A 7,469-nucleotide genomic window follows, 5' to 3' on the forward strand; every position below is an offset into this window, starting at 1 on the left:
ATGAGCTGATCAAATTCACAAATGAAAAGCGACAGACAGTAAGGAGCAGAAGAAGGTAGGGCGAGAGCTAAGAAAACAGAGTGAAAAGGTTACTCTGATGATTCCCGGTGTGGGGAGAGAATACAAATTCTAGAGAAAAGGCACTCAACATTCATTGTTGTGCTAGCAAGTGGCATTTTGATAGATATGTCAAGAACATGAGTTAATTGCTTTTTACATAAACGACCTCATATGTCCAAATCTCTTTTTATGCCTTGTATATTATACTTGGCATCTGGTTATTTATACTGCTTTGCAAAGCCACGTGATGAAACAGAATTATTTTAAACTTAGCATGACCATTATCATCTCCTGGGATCTATACTCTACATTAATACTCCACCATTGAGCAAAACCCTACTCCAGCTCATGTGCAGTAAATGGAAAGATCAGTGAGCCACTGCCAGTAGCTTCTGCTCGATGCTGGGCCCCTTTTGCACATGACACACAGGTTTTCATAACAGAACTGACTCTCAAAGTTAACTCATTCCTCCAGTGCACTTGCAGAATTGGCCAGGTGGAAGAAAGAATTAGTGAGCTTGAAACAGGCTATTTGAAAATGCACAGAGGAGACAAAAAAAAAAAAAAAAAAAAAATGAAGCACACCTACAAGATATAGAAAATACACTCAAAATGGAAAATCTGAGAGTTATTGGCCTTCAAGAAGTAGAGAAAAAAATAGGAGTGGAAAGTTTATTCAACGAATAATATCATAGAATTTCTCAAATTAAGAGAAAGATATCAACATTTAATTACAAAAAAGTTATAGGACACCAAGCAGATTTAACCCAAAGAAGATTACCACAGGGATTGAATAATCAAATTCCCAAATGTCAAGGGTAAATTAAGGATTCTAAAAGCAGCAAGAAGTGGGCATTGTGGCTCACACCTGTAATCTCAGCACTTTGGAAGGCCAAGGCGGGCGGGCGGATCACAAGGTCAGGAATTCAAGACCAGCCTGGTCAACGTGGTCTCTTTAGTAGAGACAGCCCGCCTCTACTAAAAATACAAAAATTAGCTGGGCTGGGCATATTGGCACATGCCTGTAGTCCGAGCTACTCAGGAGGTTGAGGCAGGAGACTCGCTTAACCCGAGAAGTGGAAATTGCAGTAAGCTGAGATCACACCACTGCACTCCAGCTTGAGGACAGAGTGAGACTACGTATAATGGATCTCCAATACGTCTAGCAGCAGACTTTTTAGTGGAACACTTACAGGCCAGAAGAGGATGTCACAACATATTTAAAGTTTTGAAGGATGAAAAACTTTTACCCTACAAAGTATCTCCAGTAAATATGTTCTCTATGCATGAAGGAGAAATAAAGATCTTCAATATGTCTGGCAGCAGACTTTTTAGTGGAAGTCTTACAGGCCAGAAGAGGATATCACAACATATTCTAAGTTTTGAAGGAAAAAACTTTACCCTACAGTAGTATATCCAATGGACATATTCTCTATGCATGAAGAAGAATAAAGATCTTCCCAAACAACAATTGAATAATTTCATCAACACCAGACCTGTCCCACAAGAAATGGTAAAGGAAGTACTTCTGTCAGAAAGAAAAAGGCATTAATGAAGAACAACAAAAAAATGATTTGAAGATTTAAAGCTCACTGCTAAAAATAAGAGTATGCAAAAACACAGAATGATGTAACATCATAATTTTGGTATGTAAACTTATCTTAACTAAAGTAGAAAGGTTAAATGATGAACCAATCAAAAAAATAATTACAGGAACTTCTTACGAAATAGACAGTACAATAAGACATAAAGAAAAACAAAGTTTAAAAAGTGAATGACAAAGTGTGGAGTATTCATTAGTTTTATTTTGTGTTTTTGTTTGTTATGCAATCAGCATTAACTTCTTATCAGTTTAAAATAATAGGTTATGAAATTTGGAAACCTAATGGTTACCTCAAATCAGAAAATATGCAATGAATACACAAAGCTGAGAAACAACAAATCAAAGCCTACTGCCAGATAAAACCGCCTTCATTAAAAGGAAGAGAAGGAAGAGAAAACTGCAAAACAATCAGAAAGAGTAAGTCTTTACTTATCAATAATAATATTGAACGTAAATGGACCAAACTCTCCAATCAAAAGACATACAGGGGCTGAATGAATAAAAAAAAAAAAAAAAACTTAATGATCTGTTGCCTATAAGAAAAACACTTCATATACTAAAACACACAAAGACTGAAAATAAAGAGATAAAAAAAATTCAACATCACTTCATGAAAAAAACCATAAATAAAATGGGTATAGAAGAAATATTTCTCAACATAATAAAGGTTATATATGACAGACCCACAGCTAGTATCATAATAAATGGGGAAAATCTCAGTCTTTTTTCTTACATCTGAGACACAACAAGGATGCCCAATCTCACCACTGTTATTCAAATAGTACTGGAAGTTTTAGCTAGAGCAATTAGACAAGAGGAAAGAAATAAATAGCATCCAAATTGGAAAGGAAGGAAAACTATCCTTGTTAGCAGATGATATAATCATATATTTAGAAAAATCTAAAGACTATCATGAAACTATTATAACTTGTACATTCAGTAAAATTGCAGGATACAAAATCAACATACAAAAATTAGTAGCAGTTCTAAATGCCAACACTGAACAACCTGAAAAAGAAATCAATAAAGTAGTACCATAAACAATAGCCACAAATAAAATTACATATCTAGAAATTACATAATCAAAGAAGTGAACGATCTCTACAACAAAAACTATAAAACACTAATGAAAGAAATTGGAAAGGACACCAAAAAATGGAAAGATATTTCATGTTCATGAATTAGAAGAACAATATTGTTAAAATGTGCTCAGTTCTCAAAGCATGCTACAGATTCAATGCAATCCTTATCAAAATACCAATGACATTCTTCACAGAAATAGATAAAAAATCCTAAAATATATATGGAATGACAGCAGACTAGGATAACAAAAGCTATCCTGAGCAAAAAGATCAAAACGGGATGAATCAGATTACCTTTCTTCAAATAATACCACAGAGCTATAGTAACCAAAACAGCATGGTACTGGCATGAAAACAGACACACAGACCATTGGAATAGAATAGAGAATGGACAAATAAATCCACACACCTACACTGAACTCATTTGTGACAAAGGTGCCAAGAACATACATTGGGGAAAAAACAGTTACTTCAATAAATGATGTTGGGAAAACTAAATAGCAATATGCCGAAGAATTAAACTAGACCTCCATCACTTGCCTTACTTAAAAATATCAAAACTGATTAAAGACTTAAATCTAAGATTTCAAACTGTGAAACTACTACAAAAAGTATTGGGGAACTCCTCCAGGACATTGGTGTGTGTAAAAATTTCTTGAATAACATACCACAAGCACAAGCAACCAAAGCACAAATGAACGAATGACATCACACCAAGTTAGAAAGTTACAACGAAGGAAGCAATCAACCAAGTGAAGAGACAACCCACAGAATGAGAGAACATATTTGCAAACTACCCATCTGACAAGGGATTAATAACCAGAGTATATGGAGCTCAAGCAACTCTATAGGAAAATTCTAGTGATCTGATTTTAAAAAAATAGACAAGGGTCTTTGTAGACATTTCTCAAAAGACGACATACAGATTCCAAACAGGCATATGAAGAGGTACTCAGTGTCATTGATCATCAGAGAAATGGAAATCAAAACTTACAGTGAGATATCATTTAACTTCAGTTAAAATAGCTTTTATCCGAAAGTTAAGCAATAGAAAATGCTGGTGAGGATAGGGAGAAAAGGGAACCTTCAAACACTGTTAGTGAGAATGTAAATTTTCATAGTATAAACATTATAGAGGACAGTTTGGAGGTTCCTCAGAAAAATTAAAAATGGAGCTACCAAATGATCCAGAAACTCCACTGCTGTGTATATACCCAGAAAATATCAGTATATTGAAGAGATATCTATGCTGTAATATTTGTTACAGCCTTGTTAATGATAGCCAAGATTTCAGAGCAACCTGTGTCCATCATCAAATGAATGGATAGAAAAAAATGTGGTACTTATACACAATGAAGCACTATTCAGCCATTAAAAAATGGGATTTGGTCATTTACAACAACATGAATAGAACTGGAGGTCATTATGCTAATTAAAACAAGCCAGGAACAGAAAAACAAGCTTTACTTGTTCTCACTGATTTGTAGTATCTAAAAAGCAAAACAATTGAACTCATGAAGTTAATAATAGGAAAATGGTTAGCAGAGGCTGGGAAGGGTAGTAGGTGGGTGAAAGTGGGAGTAGGGATTGTTAACGGGTAAAAAAAAAAAAATAGAAAGAATAAATAAGACTAGTATTAATAGCACCACAGGCTGACTATAGTCAATAACAAATTAATTGTACATTTTAAAATAACTAAAAAGGTATTAGTAGATTTTTTTTTGTAGCACAAAGGATAAGTGCTTGAAAGGAGACATGCTGATTTTTTTATGATGTGATTATTACTCATTGCATGCCTGTATCAAAATAGCTCATGTACCCCATAAAAACATATATGTACCCACAAATATTAACAATAAAAGTATAAAAAGATTATTCGTTTCAATTATTTGCCAGCTTAAATGCTGCAATTATGCACAAAATATTTCTAGAATAAGGTCTCTAGGCATGTATTTCTTGAATGTTGAATGTTATTTTTCTACATGTGGTAATTTCTTTAATTAATTGTCTTATTCATTCTTCCATTTAATGGTTTAAATGCATCTTTTACCTAAAAAGTACTAAGTTTGGTTCTAAGAATTTGATATAGTTATTATACCAAGTCCCTTACTTCTAGGAGCTTACGATGGATTAGAGTTGGGGTAGAGAATAAATTCAGGGCCAGGCAAATCAAAGTGACTATGGTAATTTTAGTGTTCCAAATTTAATTTACATCTTGAAATCCATATTCCACTAGTTAAAAATTGCCTTTCAAAAAAGCACACACAGAAATTTTACCTTGATACCCTGTGAAATTGACCAGAAAGCAAAGAATGACCCTTTCTTCATGTTTGCCACATACGATCAAATCACAAACTACAGTCAAGTCAAACTTATAAAAATCGCTTTAATCTAGGTTCCTTTGTTCTCTGGACCTTCGTACTAGTTTCAGTGGCCTGAATCTGGACTCTGGTGCACTTGTATGCACCAGAGAGGCTCTGGCTTCTGAAAATCACCAATTTTTTTTTTTTTTGAGGCAAAGTCTCTCTCTTGTTGCACTGTGCCTTAATATATACCACAAACTGTATATTACACACATTTTTATGAATAATGATATAAGTAACACAAACTGTCTACTTTTGCATTATCAAACCAGGTCAGGAATTTTTTCTGGGGAGAGATCTCTGATGACAGATTGTCCACTGGCTACTCCAGAACGAATGCTTCAGATAGACCAGTCCCATTTATATTTTGTCCAAAAGGTATCACAATAATACATTTAGGACTTACAACATGATACAAATTGCAGAAGTTGAAGTTTCCGATAGATCAAAACAACCCCCTCAGTACTTATGTCTTGAAAAGGTTGTCATTTCAGTCAGGCACGGTGGCTCATGCCTTTAATCCCAGCACTCTGAGAGGCCTGAGGTCAGGAGTTCAAGACCAGCCTGGACAACATGTCAAAACCCCATCTCTACTAAAAGTACAAAAATGAGCTGGGCGTGGTGGTGGGTGCCTGAATCCCAACTGCTCAGGAGGCTGAGGCAGGAGAATTGCTTGAACCTGAGAGGCGAGGTTGCAGTGAGCCAGAGATTGGGCCCTGCACCCCACTGCATTTTCTTTTGAGCAGTAGGTCTCAACAGTGGGCCCAAAATATTTAGTAAACCATTATGTAAACAAATGTGCTCTCATCCAGACATTGCTCTCCCATTTATAGATAACAACCAAAGTACATTTAACATAATTCCTAAAGGCTTTAACATTATCAAATGAAAAATAAGCATTGGCTTCAACTGGAAGTCACTAATATGGTTTGGATCTGTGTGCCCACCCAAATCTCATGTTTAATTATAATCCCAAATGTTGGAGATGGGCCTTGAGTGGGAGGTGATTCGATTATGGGAATGTGTCCTTAACAAATGGTTAGCATCCCGTTGGTGCTGTTCTTGCCACTGAGAGCTCAGGAAATCTGTTTATTTAAAAGTATGTGGCACCTCTCCACTGTCTTTCTTCCATGCCAGTCACATAAGGAGTATGTAAGGAGTGCTTGCTTCCTTTTTGCCTTCATCCATGATTGTAACTTTCCTGAGGTCTCCCCAGAAGTCACTTGCTTCCTGTACAGTCTGCAGATCATGAGTCAATTAAACCTATTTTCTTTATAAATTACACAGTCTCAGTATGTCTTTATAGCAACGCAAGAACTAATACAGTCACCAACTGTGTTATCTCCTAACAAAAGTGCCATCCTTGTTTAAAGCTCTGAGGCCAGGCATTTACTTTTCTTCTCTACTATTAAAGTGTTAGATGACATCATCTTCCAATAGAAGACTGTTTTATATATACCGAAAACCTGTTGTGTAGTGTAGCCACCATCATCATTTATCTTAACTAGATGATCTGGATAACTTGCTGTGGTTACTACATAAGCAAGCACTTGCTGTTTCACCTTGCACCATTATGTTATGGTGGTAACTTATTTCCTTAAGCCTCATGAGCCAACCTCTACTACAGTCAAACTTTTCTTCTGGAGCTTTCTTACCGCTATCAGCTTTCATAAAATTGAGAGAGTTAAGTCTTTGCTCTGGATTAGGCTTTGACTGAAAGAAATTTGGCTGGTTGATCTTCTACCCAGATTACTAAAACTTTCTCCATACCAGCAATAAGGCTGTTTGGTTTTCTTACCGTTTGTGTGTTCACTGGAGCAGCACTTTCAATTTCCTCCAACAACATTTGTTTTGCATTCACAACTTGGCTAAATGGTTGGCACATGATGCCTGTCTTTCAGGCTATCTCAGCTTTCAACATGCCTCTTCACTAAGCTGAGTCATTTGTAGTTTCGATTGAAAGTGAGAGATGTGTGACTCTTCCTTTCATTTCAACATTTAGGGGCCATTGTAGGGTTATTAACTGGCTTAATTTAAATATTTTGTCTCAGGGGATAGGGAGGCCCAAGGAGAGGGAGGAGAAAATGAAAAACAGCCAGTTGGTGGAGTGAAGCAGAGAGAGCACATAGGTTATTTATCAAGTTTGCCATTCTTTGGCAAGAAGGATCAAAATGTGACACAGGGACATGAAAAAATGCCTGCTGATGGAAAAATGGCACCAATAGATTTACTTGACACAAGGTTGCCACAAATTTAAATCATTATATTGGGGAAACACAATAAAACAAGGCGTGCCTATTTTTAAACTTAGGTTTACGAAAGCAGGTGTTCCATGAAGGCAAAGAATTTTTTGTTTTATTT

This window comes from Sapajus apella, unplaced genomic scaffold (assembly GCF_009761245.1).
Source record: "Sapajus apella isolate SASKATOON/1434 unplaced genomic scaffold, GSC_monkey_1.0 scaffold11, whole genome shotgun sequence".
Classification (NCBI taxonomy): domain Eukaryota; kingdom Metazoa; phylum Chordata; class Mammalia; order Primates; family Cebidae; genus Sapajus; species Sapajus apella.